The following is a 16,018-nucleotide window of genomic DNA, read 5'->3' on the forward strand; positions in this document are numbered from 1 at the left end:
AGGCAAATACAAAATTTTTGTTTTCACTCCTCCAGATGAGTCCTGCCAACTTGCTCAGCCTAAGGGCACAACTCGGTACAAGGCATAGGCAGCATCATGAGCCTAAACAGCAACAGCTTCATCTGCTATTCTGTTCCTTCCTTTGCAGTCACAATAATGAAATCCAGGGGGAATTAAAAGTACCCTGGCCACAGAGCCCATCAGCTTACCATTGTAATGTGGCTGTGAGATACAGAACCACAGACTAGCAAGCACAATTAGCTAATAAGATCAGTGCTTCATCATAACCCCATTTTAAATGGGCTGCTGATAGAGTAATTTTGACACCAAAATAGCATCACAGGAAATGCATATTCATTGAAACTCATTGTGTGTTCTATTAAGCAACATTACAAAGAAGCCAGCAAGCGATTTTCACCAGGGGCTGTCAGTGGGAGCAATTTCTCTGCAGAATGTTTGTGCTCAGGCCTGTGCTGATGCGAAAATTTTCTGTGTCGTACCCTTCCCCCAAGCACAGCCAGGAGGGCATGGTTACAAATGCCAGCTGTGAAGGTTTTAGGCTGCCCACAGCTCCCCTCGTGGATCTCAGCCGGGAGAAGCCGTCCAGTAGCACATGGGCTCTGCAGTATCCTCTGCACCCCGTGTGCCTTCAGCTCGGTGTGCCTTGAGCCATGTTTATTCCTGTGGGGCACTACGAGTCTGCTCTTTCCCCTGTGCATAAAGATCAGGAAACCAAACTGGCCATGCTCGACTGTTTGAGTGAGCTCCTAGAAAATGGAGGTAGCAGGGGCTGCCGGATCCCACCAGCAGCTCAGGGCAATGTACAACCCACAGCACACATGGATGCACAGCGCTCCCTGGGTTTGGAAGCTCCCCAGCAGTGGTGCTCACTGTCCAAACTGGCACCTCTTGGGCCAGCTCCAGCTCTGGACAGCCCTGTTCTAAGATGAGATGTGGTGTTGCAGCTGGGTGGTGTGGCTTCCAGTGACTCTTCCTGTGACCTGTTCTCTCAGTGCCCCCCCTGCCTCCTGAGCCTGCCCCGAGGGTCAACTCCCCACTGTGCCAGGATTGCTGTGAGCTTTGCTGCTCTCTTGCCTAAGGGAGCCTTGCCAGTTCGGTGACCTTCTGGCAGATGTCAACACTGTGTGCCTCCCACCTCCCTCCTCCTCCCAGGCGGGGCTGACTTCTGTCAGCATTTGTCCCCCACCACAGCCTCTGGTCCACACAGCTGGCATGATTTCTGCACTGGATGCAGCCAACCTATGGGTGCTGCCAGAAGCACAAACAGATAAGAAGCTCCCCTCCCAACTGGCCCAGCCCAGAGTCAGGAGATGGTGCAGAAGGCACTGGCACTGCCGGTACCTGACCTCCCCTAGGCCCTGTCCTTGCCTCCTCCAGTGAGCTTATCAGACTGAAACCCAAGGTGATGCACCAGAGGTTATTGCTCTCCAAGAGGTAGCAGAAAATTAGTGCTTGGGGCAAAGGTGATCTGCTACCTTTGAGTTTCAGTTCCAGTAAGTGTAGGTCAGGGTTAGGACACCTGTTTCATGCTCACCAGCTTCTTGTGCTTAAGGAGAGTTTTGGCTCATCAAGCCCAACTGTGCTGTGGTTTTTTTTCCTGCTGCAAATCTTTTGCTGTGCAGACAGAATTCACTGCAAGATCTGAGAAGTTAAAGGGTCAGAGCCTCCATCCGTTAGTGCTCTCTGAAGCAGACACACAATCATATGCAAATGGTAGGCTCTTCAAACCAGGCACATACAAATTGCAATAGCAGCAGTCACCTGTTTCGGTGAAGGAGGGTGTGCACAGTGCACAGACACTTTCTTGGGCACTACAGCTGTCTGCTTTCCATTGCAGGTCTCTGGCAACACACACACCCTTCTAAAAGAGCATGCTGTGGAGCTTCTTCACTGATCAGGGTGGCCTCCCTGATCAGTGCCTGTGGAGGGAGCCAGCAGGACACTATGGGCATGGGAAGTTTCCAGCTAGTTGCTGCATGGTTCATGTTGCCCCCGAGGACAGGCAGGCACTGTGGGGAAGGGGAACAGGACTGGGTTCATCTCTTCCCTTACAGAAACGTGCTGATGATGTTGGGGTGTAGTCGGAGCTGGCTGTCCTAGGGAGGAAGATGTGGGGCTGTCACCAGCTGCTCCTCAGGCTTTCAGGCCATCCACAGCTCCCAAGAGGAGAGACAGGATTGCTGTCCATGCCACAGCCTCTAGCTCTGTTGCACCCAGGCTGTGATATCTGTGGGCACAGGAGCTTCCTCCTCTGCAAAGTCTCCAGCACCCTGTTCAGCAAACCAGTGTTAACCAGCACATAGAAATGACAGGTCATGGATCACATTTGGTGCTACAGCATTCCTGCTAGGCACTGATCACAGGCAGGTAACCCACTGCTCTCCTCTAGCCAGGCAGACTGACAAAGACACAGTGCCATCAGCTGGGCATTTGGTGCCACTTCCCTGGAGTCCAGGACACTTTCCTACCAGAAGGCAGGGATTTCATATAACCTTACCTTTTGGGGTCGTCAAGCTTTGTGGCAGACAAGAGTGTGTGCAGAGCATAGGCCTGCTGTAGGTAAGGAGGGCAAACCACTCAGCAGCACAAAACCAGGATTAGAAGGTGTTGAGCCCACTAGGAGGGCAGCAGCTAAATCTTGCTATGAAGCAGATTTAGGGAGCCTTTTGTCCTCCATGCTGCACCCCACCATCCACCAGCACTTACTTGCTACATGAAGGCAGGCATGGCAGCAGTGGTGCCCCTGGCATTAGCAGCAGTCTGCCAGGGGTACAAAAGCCTTTGCCTGCAGTTTGCTTTGGGAACCTCTTGTGTGGAAAGAGGAGGTCCAGGTGGCAAGCTGAAGAAACAGTATTTCTTAAGCTTTAAGAGCTGGAGGACTGCAGCTGACTGCACAAACCCACAAAGTGCAGACAGCCTCGAAAACCTTTTCAATTATGCTCCTTTTCTTCCACACTGTAAGTGGACTTTTCACTGGAGTACGCCAGCACATCTCTCCCTGGAGGTGAGAGCTCATATTTCCTCCTCTCCTCATCCCTCCTGCTCCCTCACTCTCCACTGGAAAAATAGGCAGCAGCGGACCCTGTTTCCAGGTGTGCTTGCTTTTATGACGTGTGAAAAGCCTCCCTTTCTCTGCTCCTTCCTTTGCTGCTGCCTCTGCTCCTGCCCCATTTTTTTTTTCTTCTCACTCTGCCTGTCTTCTTTCTGCTCCTGGCTGGCTGCAGGGCTTCTCAAAATTTGGTTTTAAAATGGGAAGTGACTTCTGGACTTTGTGGCTCTGGGCCAAGCCTTCACAGGCAGTGGCTGAGAAAATGTACTTATTCACTGCTTTTTGACATGGCCAAAGCTTATTCCAACAGGCACTTTGGCATGAGAGGAGCAACTTCAGAAACTGACAGAATGATAAGATTTGAAGAACCCAGCCTTCATCTTTGTGGATGGATTCCTCCTGAGGAATATACTTTCTTTTCACATAAACAAAGTATCTGTTTCTTTGCAGCAGCTCTCATAACTTCCCTTGATTCTGCTTTATTTGAGTGGTGTATATGGGTATGTCCTGCCTATATCAATATATTCTGTCTTCTGAAGAATTCCTCTCTCTGTCTCAGGGCCAGGGGGTGCAGGGGTGGGGCAGAGAATGAAATTCACACTAGTTACATGAAATTAAAGGCCAAATTCTAGTGAGCTAGGTCCTTTCGAAACTTACCTCAGCCAACAGAAGGAATCAGTAGAAGAATAAAAATTCACAGTGGGGCAGCATCCCAGAGATGGCACAAGCTCGGTGGTGTTGCGTTTTAATATCGGCACCGTGCTCAAAGCTGCTGTAAAACCATAAGGCTACATTTGTACCCGTATCTCTGCAAAACACCATCACTGTGAAAAGAAATTATAATTTCCTTTCAACACTGCAGTGGTTTTGTTTGTTTGTTTGTTTATTTATTTGTTTGTTGTTTTAGAAATTGGATTAGTGTTCTCTGAGATAAAGAAAAGTTGCCTTACAGGGCATCTGACCTGACGTATGTACACGATACAGACCCACAGAACTGTATTGGGGCTGGGGTTGGAAGGGACTTAAAGGATCACACGGCAGGGCGGCACAGCGTGACATCTGTGCCTGTATACTTTCAAGCCTAATCGGCAAGAGAGGAGACCTAATCAGTGGAACAGGGAGCGGCATTCCCTAATCCGGGACACCCGGGAACCGACAAGCTTTAAGGATGCAGTAAATCAAGGTGTTGATGTGTGTCTGTGCATACCTTGCTAACTTGGCAAAATGCTCACGGTCCATGTGTCCTGTAGCTGAACTATGTTCATCATAAAAGTTAAACTCACGCCTAGAGGTCAAAAAGAGCCCTGGCCAGGTGAAGACCCTTCCCCTGACAGGCGGAGAAGTTTAGCAGGGGTTACGTAACTCGCATGGAAATTTACTGTCCAGTTGTACCAGAGGGGCTGCCCTGGGGGAGTCACCGACTCTTGAATTGCTCTGTGTGAATAATGGCAGGAGAAGTCCGGTGTTTGCACTTGATTTGTGCAGTACCACCGAGCGCCCAGGCTCGCACAGCTCTGACACAAATAACCCGCGTCTGTCTCGGGTGTGTGGCTCGCTGCACACCGGGAGACGAATCCGATATTGAGGACCACGCTCCTGGCGTGGCGGTGCCGGGGCAGAGGCTCAGACGTGCCCCGCTGTGGTGCCGGGACAGAGGCGCTGACCCCCTCTGCCCGGTCACAGTGGGGCCCCTCCATCCCCTCCTCGGTGTAATCCGGCGTTGAAGGGATCTAAATCATAACAGCGTTTTGTTTGTTTTTCCTGTGGCCGCTATAATTTCCTCCTTCCTTTACTTGCCATTTGCCCCCTCCGGGAAGTCACTGAGGGGCAGAGATGTGCTTGGCCAAGGGCTGGGCTTTCCAAAAATTACCCTCTCTGCACGAAGTTCTGGTTCAGCCCTTTGGCTTTCAGTCCAGCTGTCCAGGAGGGCTTCTGTCCCTGTCTCTGTGAAGGCTGTGCTTTCCTTAGCTCTGAAGCCGGTCTGTGAGTAGAGCCTGCGTAAATAGCACTACCCATGGCTTGAAATGTACAGATCAAGCACAAGTGCTGTGAGGAGAGGCTGAGGGAGCTGGGGCTGTTCAGACTGGAGAAGAGGAAGCTCAGGGGAGACCTCATCACTCTCTGCAACTATCTGACAGGAGGTTGTAGCCAGGTGAGGGTTGGTCTCTTCTCCCAGGCAGCTCTCAGTAGGACAAGAGGACATGGTGTTAAGCTCTGCCAGGGGAGGCTTAGGTTGGATATTAGGAAGAAATTCTTTCCAGAGAGGGTAATCAAGCATTGGAATGGGCTGCCCAGGGAACTGGTGGATTCTCATCCCTGGAGGTTTTTAAGATGAGACTGGATGTGGCATCAGTGCCATGGGCTGGTAACCAGAGCGGGGTTGGATCAAGAGTTGGACTTGATGATCTCAGAGGTCCTTTCCAACCCAGCTGATTCTATGATTCTATGATTCTATGATTCTATGATCACAGATGTTTGCTACTTCACCTAAGTGTCTGTGCACTCGCACTTGATGCTACTTATCCATGTGTTAAAGGAGAAACTGCTGCCTGAGCACTCCCACCGCCACCGACAGCCACTGCTGGGACCCAAGTCCCTTGGCAGCAGGTGGCTCCTGTGAGCTGGAAGGTGTCCCTTTTGGCTCATGTAGGTTTTCTGTAGCAGAGTCTCAGGCATTGGATTTATAAAAATGATGTAACAGAGTGGTACAGCAGCAGGACAGCAGTACTTTGCTAGTGGTTTAACCTTGTGAGCATGATGCTATGCAAACAGCCAGTGGGCCAGAGTACCAGTAAATATGTCATTTCAGAGTTGTTGGAAACTGCTAAGGAAGGGTTTGGAAGATACAGGAGCAATCATGGCTGAGGACTAGTGGAGAGATTACTTATACAGGACATAGTGTCGACATTCACTGTGGATGTTGTGAAAGGATGAAATATTTCTCTTGTGTTTTAGCAATCAAATGTAATCTAAGTAGTACAAGGTTATAAAAATTCAGGGAGAATTTGTCCGTGGAAGGAGCTTTTAAACATTGGAATGGACTGCTCAGGGAGCTGGTGGAGTCACCATCCCTGAAGTGTTCAAGAAGTGACTAGATGTGGCACTTAGTGCCAGCTGATCATCAGCCAAAGGTTGGACTTGATGATCTTAGAGGCTTTTTCCAACCTTAATGATCCTCTGGTTCTGTATTAGAAAAATTTCAGCACTATCCATTGGAAGAGTTGAGTGGATTATGTCTGATGCACTTGAAGCAGGGTGGAGTCTGTAAAGAGTGATGTTTTCTACTGAAATTATGTTTTAGTTCTTGACTCTGATTTTTTTTTGTGCTAGCAGTTGTTACCTTTTTCCTTGGTAAGTAAACTACAGCTTTCTCCCCCTTAACAAAACTCAAAAGCACCCGTTGTAATCCCTGTGTACAGCATACACTTACCCCCATTGTGGAACTCTTGCAAACAATTTAGAAGCTTAACTGTCTTCTGGCCAGTACTGGTAAATTCATAAATGGTGATGCTAAAGTAGACAACTTTTTCATCAGAGATTTCTTGTGGATTCCTTTAACTGAAATAAAACAAACTTAGTTGGGAAGATGAACTAGAAATTTTAGCATACTTACAAATGACAGCTTAATATCACTCAGCTTTTGATTCTCATGGGATTTATTTTACTGGAGGTGTTAGACAAAAGGGACACTTTATAACCCATTCTGAAACAGTTTTTGAGAGCAATTCGAGAAAGCTTGAAATAATTATTGAATGAATTGGAAAGGAAACAATCTAAACTTCACTGTATTAGTGGACATTTAAGTAGCAATTAGCCTTGCCAAATTGTAGCTGAAGGGAAAGTTGGAAAGAAAACTTTATTTTGTGTGTGGTAATTCTTTTAAGACTAATGTATGATAAACTACAAAGAATGAAAATTTGAAAATTACTTTTCACATGTGTATTTCAGAGACTTATTTTGTACTTTTAATTTTTTTTGTCAATTAAATGAAACTGTAAACTGCAAAATTATTGCTAAGAAGTTAGAATTCTTTGCTACTGATTGCCTTTGTAATAGTAACCAGAAGTGTTTCCCTGGCTACTGAGCAATATGCAGTGAATAATATTCACTGTGATTTACAAATAGCCTTCAGTTTGTTTAATGCATGAAGTGATAGAAATTATTTTTGTGAGCCTAACTGAGGTAAAACAAAACACTGAAAACCTTACTAGGTTAAAATTATTTTTTTTATGCAACTGATTGCTCTCTAGAATATTCTCCAGAATGAAATGCGTCTCCATTTATTTTGCTGTTGCATCCTGAGAATGCTTTTGAAAAGTATCATTAGGAAATATAAGCCTTTCTTGATTGGGATTAGACTCTTAAATTTTATAATGAATCAAGGAGTTGCCATGTACTTCTCAGCACGACGTTTTCTGTAGTCCTTGATAGAGTTAACATAATTAAAATCCCCACCCTTCAGTGTACTTCTGGTGGGGTTTTTATTGCTTTGTTGTTTGTTGTTGTTTTTTTTTAATGAGATTCGTGATGCATTAAACTCTCTTTTTTTAAAGTCTTTTTTTTTTTTTTTAAATATAAATTGTGTTTAGATTTGATACTCCTGGGGTTTTTATTGTCTTAGGTGAGTGTATTTTGAAATGAAATCATCACAGTTTTATCACTTTCATTTTTCATTGAGCTACACTCTTTCTTGGGATTTCAGATATTGATTATGCAAGCCATACATGTGCTGAAAAACCTACCTGTGACACAACTGGTGCTATTTAAATGCCGGTGAAAATTAGGCATTTTGGCATGAAATATCATCAGTGTATTAATACCTATCTGATTGTTGTGACTGACCTACCAGACTTATTAGAAATCTTGTGTCCCAGTCTTGATTGATTCATGATTCTTAGAAGTGATGAAGTCCCCAGAGTATCCGAAGAAGACATCTGTTAGCACAAGATCCTCAGTAAGGGGGAGTGGAGGCAATTTTGCTGAGGAATCAAACACAGTGTTGGGTAAGTTGAACTTTTTCAGTTCTGTCAGAGGTGTAATGCTGTGGAAGGGCAGATTAGGCAAGGATTTGAGGGACAACTTGTGATTTCCCTCTGTGTTCCAGTCCGTGTGCTTGACACTGTCCTTCCCAGAGGTAGTTTTGTGCATGTAACACCAGAATTTCATCCTGCAGCCTCTTCAAGTCTGCTTCTGAAGCTCTTTATTACAAAGCTGTTAGTGACTGACATTCACTGCTGTTAAATGGGAATTGATGTTAAATGAGAATCCATGTTAAATAAGTCTTGTGTCAAAAAGCATAAGTAAAACCTGCCTTATTTGAATATATTTTATATTTATATTCTGTTTTCTTGTACAGAAATGTTTCTTTCTTATAGTTCTGATTTTTATATTTCTAAGCCTTCAGCTTAAAATAAAAAGGTGCCTGTAAGGAAACAAGCATTGTAGGGCACACTTAGTTATAGTAATTAAATGTATTTCTCTTGGTAGGAGACACTGCTGTTGAATGTGGACAGCAGAACTGGGAGGTGAGAGCCTGAAGGACTGCAGATCCTACAGTGTGGGGGTAAGAAGTAGAAAACTGGGGAAATTTGACTGGGAAAGACTTGATTCAAACTGGTGCATCCATATCAACAACAGCCTGCAAACCACATTTTCAGCAAAACACAATAAATCCAAGACTCTTGATATACCTGTTCCAGACAGAATGGGAGTATACTGCACCTTTGATGGAGGTAAATTACAATCTTAGCTAAAAACCTAGCTGGCTGGCTGTGTCAAGTTGGAGCAGTGCAAGGCTAAAGTATCGTATCGCTTCCGAACTGATACAGGCCCTCGGGGTCCCACCCGCCCCTCCGCAGGGAGGGCAGCGGCTCGGTTCCCAGGGAGCTCCGGCAAAGGCAATGCTGCCCTCTGGAGTTCCCCGGCAGGAGAACCAGCTGCCCAAGCTGGTTCCCAGAGCTCGCCCGAGCCGGGGATGAGAACACCGCGGTGCTTCCCGCACGGGTCTTCGCACAGGCGCGGGTCTCTGACCGGCATCGCACGGCTCTGCCCCTGAGAATCACAGAATCATAGAATCATAGAATCAGCTGGGTTGGAAGGGACCTCCGAGATCATCAAGTCCAACCCTTGATCCAACACTGCCGTGGTTCCCAGCCCATGGCACTGATGCCACATCCAGTCTCAGCTTAAAAACCTCCAGGGACGGAGAATCCACCCCTTCCCTGGGCAGCCCATTCCAATGCCTGATTACCCTCTCTGGAAAGAATTTCTTCCTAATATCCAACCTAAGCCTCCCCTGGCAGAGCTTAACACCATGTCCTCTTGTCCTACTGATAGCTGCCTGGGAGAAGAGACCAACCCCCACTTGGCTACACCCTCCTGTCAGGTAGCTGTAGAGAGAAACAGCGCCCCGGGCCCTCGAAAACAGGACACGAGAAAGAGGTGACCAACCGTGCTGGCTGTCCCGCTCCCTCTCCCCGCTGCAACAGACCACCCTCAGCATCGAAATCCTTTAAAGGCGCGCAGCAAGTTGGGAGGTGGGGTGGGACTGTGCTCACACTTGTCCGTACAGACCACAGAACTGTTTTCCTTCCCTCCTCTTGACTTCTTTTCAGCTGCTTTCAGTGTAAATTCCCTCATTTATCTCTAAGCAGAAGCAATTCATGTAGTTTTAAGAGAAATGGGGGAAGGAGCTGGCTCTATCAAGTAGTTTTTTGCATGACGGGGACACACGGAGGCTTCAGAGCAGCGTTTGTTGGTCCTTCACGCTTGATTAATTCACGTTTACAATGCTTTGCTTCATTTGAATGGAGCTTGTTGTGATTTATTTCTAACATATTTTCAGAGATGTAGCCCTGGCCTGCCAGCACAGACAGGAATTGCACTAAAGTGGGCTGTGGATTTGTTACCAGCATTTATTTACTATTCTTGTAGTAAACAGCTGGCTACGTTTTGAATAAATCCGCTTTTCGTTGTGTGTGTGCTGGTATGTAAGGAGGAGTCATGGGAACTGCCGATCACACCGATTCCCTTTCCTGAGGCACTATCTGCCGGGCAGATTCCCGTATCCCAGGGTTTATCGGGAAGACCACGCCGGGGGGGCTACTTGAAGGCTATAAGTAGTAATTAATGAATATTTACACATGTGTAAATTCTCATTAAAGGAGATAAACCCAATTTAATTTAAAAAAAAAAAACAAAATCATAAAAACGTGTTGTTACTTTAAAAAACATCTTAGGGGAGTATAATAGGATGAAAGTTGAACTTAAAACTGATACAGATACAAAATTAAGTCCCTTCTGGGAAAAAAAAAAAAAAAGAAGACTTCTCTTGAGAAAAAATTAACCCTAATCAAATGTAACAAACAAAAATATTAAATTCTCATGCAAAATTGGATATAAGATAAAATCAATCTTGAAAAGCTTCCAACAGTCCATAAGCAGGCTCTTGCTAATATGACTTGCAACCGTGGTTAACTGGGTTTGTGAAAACTAGACACACTAAAGTCATTCTTCTCAGCCTCTGACTGGACTCTGGAAGAAATGCAGAGGCCCAGGCATGAGGACACAAAGAGGCTCTTAGATAGTTGTTTTTTCACTTGATTTTGGCTAACTTACTTTCTTCTTTCCAGAAAGACATTAGGAAGAGGTTTCTAAGAGTATGCATGGAGCAATTTCAGCTTCACATTATTTCTGCTCTGTTATGTCAAGCAGTTTTTGGGGTTGTTTTGGCTTCCCCTCTCCCCCCCCAGCCAAGCTTGTATTTCTGCGTAAAAAGACCTGACTTTACTAAAATAGCACAAGAGAATAATTTAAACATAAAAATCTCAGCAACCTGTATTCATAATACACACTTACAATAGTTAATAACTTTTTATTAACTTTTAATCTTATTACTGCAAGTTTTTAGATCGTTACCGAGAAAAATTCATGCTAGCTATCCAGTTTGCAATGATCTTGCTTGGTAATGATAGAACATTATCACCATCTGGCAGCTATTCAGGGTCTGAATGAAATGACTTGGTGGTCTGAGTGTGCTTTGTATCACAAGTGCTGCCAAAAGAGAGGATGAACTGGCAAACCTAACAGCAGCCTCATCTCAGAAGCCAAAACCTAAATGATCTGAGAGCTGTGGAAAGCAGTGTGAAGAGGAAATCAGCGACATTACAGATCAAGAGAGAAAAAACATGTAAGAGCTAAACCGTGGCCTGTTTCAGCATGAGAACAAAAAGAAAATGTTTGCTACATTGAAAACGCTGTACAAATGATAATAATGCTTGAGAACATTGTGTTTCAAACTTTTCCCTTAATGTAAGCCACATTTTAGATTATATTATGCCACTTCTGCTCCAAAACACCGACTTTTGGGTGCAGACCAACTTGCTCATGAATTGGCACTTGAAAAACTGCTGCACAGCAATTGCTTACACACACAAATAACACACGATAGCATTTAACATTTTTGATTTTAATGTCTTCAGTGAGGTTTAGCACCTGGAAATCAGAAGAGAGTCAGAAGCACAAAATCAGCCAGCTCTATGCAGAGCTTCTCCAAGTGTCCCAATGAACTACAGATTTTGCAGTCAGCTGACCTAATGAGAGTTAAAGAAAACATATATTTCAAAACTTGCAAGGTTATATGTGCCTCTGATAGACAAATGAATAAATAAAAGCTTCATTTAGATTTAGATTTCCCTGAACCTGTGAATCAGATAATTCTGACTAGCTGAAGACATTCTACAGTAAAATTGTGATCTATTTTATTCAGTAATTGCATAATATTTTCACTGATAAAGGCTGAAATAGAATACTGCACTTTACTTGAATGATTTCTTTTTTAGGATGTTATGCAAATTACTGCATCTTTAAAGCATCAGAAAATGCATCTGGTGAATTAAGGATTGCATCCAGAAATTGGATCTGAACCTATGTTTTTCCTGCAAGAACCTGCACATTCCTGTTACATTCCTATATTACAGTGTTGGTGGATGGGGGAAGGGGGACTGATGCAATCTGCCTGGATTTGTGCAAACATGACACTGTCCTGCACAACATCCTTGTCTCTAAAGTGAAGAGACACAGATCTGGTGGATGGAGCACTCAGTCAATAGAGGATTGGCTGGATGGTCACACTCAAAGAGTTGCAGGTGATGGCTCGATGTCCAAGTGGAGACCAATGACAAGTGGTGTCCCTCAGGGGTCGGCACTGGAACAGGTGTGGTTTAACATCTTTGCTGGTGACAGGGACAGTGGGATCAAGGGCACCCCCAGCAAGTTTGTTGGTGACCCCAAGCTGTGTGATGGAGTTGACACAGCGGAGGGAAGGGATGCCATCCACAGGGACCTGGACAGGCTGGAGAGGTGGGTCTGTGTGAACCTCACGAAGTTCAACAAGGCCAAGTGCAAGGTCCTGCACCTGGGCTGGGGCAACCCAAAGCACAAATACAGGCTGGGAGGAGAATAGATTGAGACTAACCCTGAGGAGAAGGAGTTGGGGGTGTTGGTGGATGAGAAATTCAACATGATCTGGCAATTTGCACTTGCAACCCAGAAGGCCAACCATATCCTGGGCTGTATCAAAACAAGTGTGAGGGAGTTGCAGCAGGGAGAGTCACCTTCCTGCAGATTGACAAATGTGATTCTCCTACTCTACTCTGCCCTCATGAGACCCCACCTGGAGTACTTTGTCCAGCTCTGGGGCCCCCAACACAGGAAGGACATGGACCTGTTGGAGTGAGTCCACAGGAGACCGCAAAGATGATCCAAAAGTCAGAGCTCCTCTCCTATGAAGACAGGCTGAGAGAGGTGGGGCTGTTCAGCCTGGAGAAGAGAAGGCTCCAGGAAGATCTTACAGCACCTTCCAGCACCTGAAGGGGGCCTACAAGAGAGCTGGAGAGGAACTTTTTGCAAGAGCATGTAGTGACAGGACAAGGCAAAATGGTTTAAACTGAGGGTAGATTTATATTAGATACAAAGAAGAAATTCTTTACTCAGAGGGTAGTGAGGCACTGGAACAGGCTGCCCAGGGAGGTTGTGGGTGCCCCATCCCTGGAAGTGTTCCAGGTCAGGATGGCTGGGGCTTGGAGCAGCCCGGTCTAGTGGAAGGTGTCCCTGCCCATGGCAGGGGGCTGGGAACCAAATGATCTGTAAGATCCCTTCTAACCAAAACCAAACTGTTGTATTCCTTTGACAACACAGATGTACAGGAACAAGGTTTCTGCTGAAAAAAACCCCACACAAATACAATTACTCTACAACAGGGAAAGTAAATTTCAGATATGCTACTGCAATTGTTTAAACAAGAGTAGTGTGCAATATTTGTTCTAAAAACATAAAGTAATCGAATTAAGTCTTACTGTGATAGAACTCGTATCTTCATAAGACAGAGCCACAATAGTTATGTGCATTGTGTAAGTGGCACTGCATCTTCTCATATTACCTCCAGGGCTCACACATGCAAATCCTTGTTTTACATTTCTCACTGATTCAAATTATGTTTGTCTACGACACCAGTATCTTAAGTTTGTTGAATATTTTGCTCCTTTAGATCGTAATAATAATACTGATTCTGCTTACAGAACTGCACAAATTATTAGATTAATAATGTCTTAGGAATTACTAAAATACAAAACGAGCAGTCTATATATATATATATAGTATACACATCAGTTGTGTATATATAGTATAGCATATCAGTTGTAGGCTCTCCACAGCAAAGAATAATTTTTATTCTGATTTGAGGGTCTTTCTGAGGGTCATAGAACCCTTCAAAACAGCCTTTAGTTTCATTTTAAAAAAATTATTATGTGACGCTAAGCCATAGATCATTTATTATGGAATAGAATCACTGAATGGAATATTTCAATTTGGAAGAGACCCATAAGGACTATTGAGTCCAACTCCCTGCTCCTTGCAGGACTATCTAAACCATATGTCTAAGAGCATAATCCAGATGCTTTTCCAACAATTTGCTGCAAGGTGATCAAAAGTAATTATATCAAAGAAACCTAATCTACCAAAAGAAATTACTACAATAGTACTAAGGAATCACAGAAGTACTTCGAAAGCTTGTTTCAGAAGGCCTGTAGACACTGCACATACTGCTTGGATAGGGACTTTCAGAGTGCTATCAGTATGTTCAGTCATTTCAGTCACCACAAGATGGTAGCATTTCTGAACATTACTGATACTTGATTTCTTTCTCTAGTGCTTCCATGCCCAGAATTCTATGAAACAGCAGTAGCCTGATTTTTAATCACAGAATGGTTGAGGTTGGAAGGCTCTGGGCATTTTCTGGTCCAGCCCCTTGACTGCAGCAGAAACACCTAGAGCCAGCTACCCAGATGGCTTTTGATTATCTATCAACACTACCTTGAGCAACCTGCACCAGTGTGTGGTCACCCTGAGGGTAAAAAAAGACTTTTTCCCTGATGTTAAAACCTTTTCTTAATGATCAGGAGGAAGCTCCTGTGTCTCAATATGTGCCCACAGCCTCTTGTCCTGTCACTGAGCACTACTGATAATAATCTAGCTCCACCTTCTTCACACACTGCCTTCAGGTATTTGTACCTAGTGATGAGATTCCCCTTGAGCCTTTTCTTCTCCAGACTAAATAGTCCCAGTTTACTCAGCTTTTCCTCGAAGGAGACACACTCCAATCCCATAAAGACCTTCATGTTGTCCTGAAATCTCTACAGTACACACAACTCTCTCCACGTGCCTACAGCTGGACACAAGCACTACAGATGTGGCATCCACAGTGCTGAGGGAAGGGGAAGGGGAAGGAGAACTTCCCTTGACCTCCTGGCAACACTCCTCCTAAAGCAGCCCAGGACATAATTATTTTCTAATAATAAGCATAATATTAGAGAGGTCCCAGAAGCCCAGAGAAAAGTCTGGTCACCTGTCTGACTTTATTCTCACTATGGAGATATATTACAGAACACTGTCTGCAGTTGCTGCCTCTGCTCTTCCTCATTCTTTTCCTCTCTGTATGCAATTCTTTCCCAACATTCAATCTTCATAAAAAGTTAAAATAAAGAGGAGAACAAGACAATTCTATCCCTGGCTGCACAATTAAAAGTCAGTAGCTCATTCATTTGCACATGTTTACAGATAGCAAATTATATCCACCTCACTTCACCTAAAAGTGTTTATCCTTAATGTTTTCTAAATGCCCTGGAAAAGAAATTACATCTATTTTGTTTACAGTTCAGTTCAAAATTGTAATTTAATTTCTGGTTTAAGGAACAAAAGATATGCTAATAAATTTCTCTCCATCAGTGATGGAGCTACCAAGTACTTTTATTAAGGTACCAGTATCTTTTTTAGCTACCAGTACGAATGGAATGTGAAATAGTCTTGATAAACTAGGGAAGCAATAACATGGAAAGCAGGTAAAGAATTAAAAGCAAGAAGGAATTAATTTTACCTACACAAAAAGGAAAATAATTAATCAGCAACTCTGTAAAGAGAAGGCTTTGATTAAAGTGATCAAATCAAAGGGCGTCTTCCAAAGTAGGCACAGGCAGACCAAGTCTGCTTATAGTCTCCAGCAGACCACATAAAGCAAGCTCCAAACACAAAACCATTGAGATTACCCTGGGTACAAAGCACAGTGGCCAAGATAACTTGTCCTGCACAAAAGCTGGTTCTTTCTGAAAGACTAAGAGCTTCCAGAACAGCTTAGAGAGCAGAGAGAGGGAATCCAGCTGTGTTTGCATTCCTCCATGAAGATACAACCAAAAGGGCTAAAGGGCAATTTTAATGACCTCTAGCAGCAACAGCACATGCCAACCACATAATTAAGCACGGAAGCTGCCTCTGAAAGTGCCTGTCTCTTCCTACTAATGATAAAGATTTCCAACCTGGGTGCTTTGAGTTGCACCTAAATTTGATGTACAGAAAGCAGCGAAGCACAAGTCCTCAAAGACAACTTCATTTTTACAT

This window comes from Pseudopipra pipra, chromosome Z (genome assembly GCF_036250125.1).
Source record: "Pseudopipra pipra isolate bDixPip1 chromosome Z, bDixPip1.hap1, whole genome shotgun sequence".
Taxonomy (NCBI): domain Eukaryota; kingdom Metazoa; phylum Chordata; class Aves; order Passeriformes; family Pipridae; genus Pseudopipra; species Pseudopipra pipra.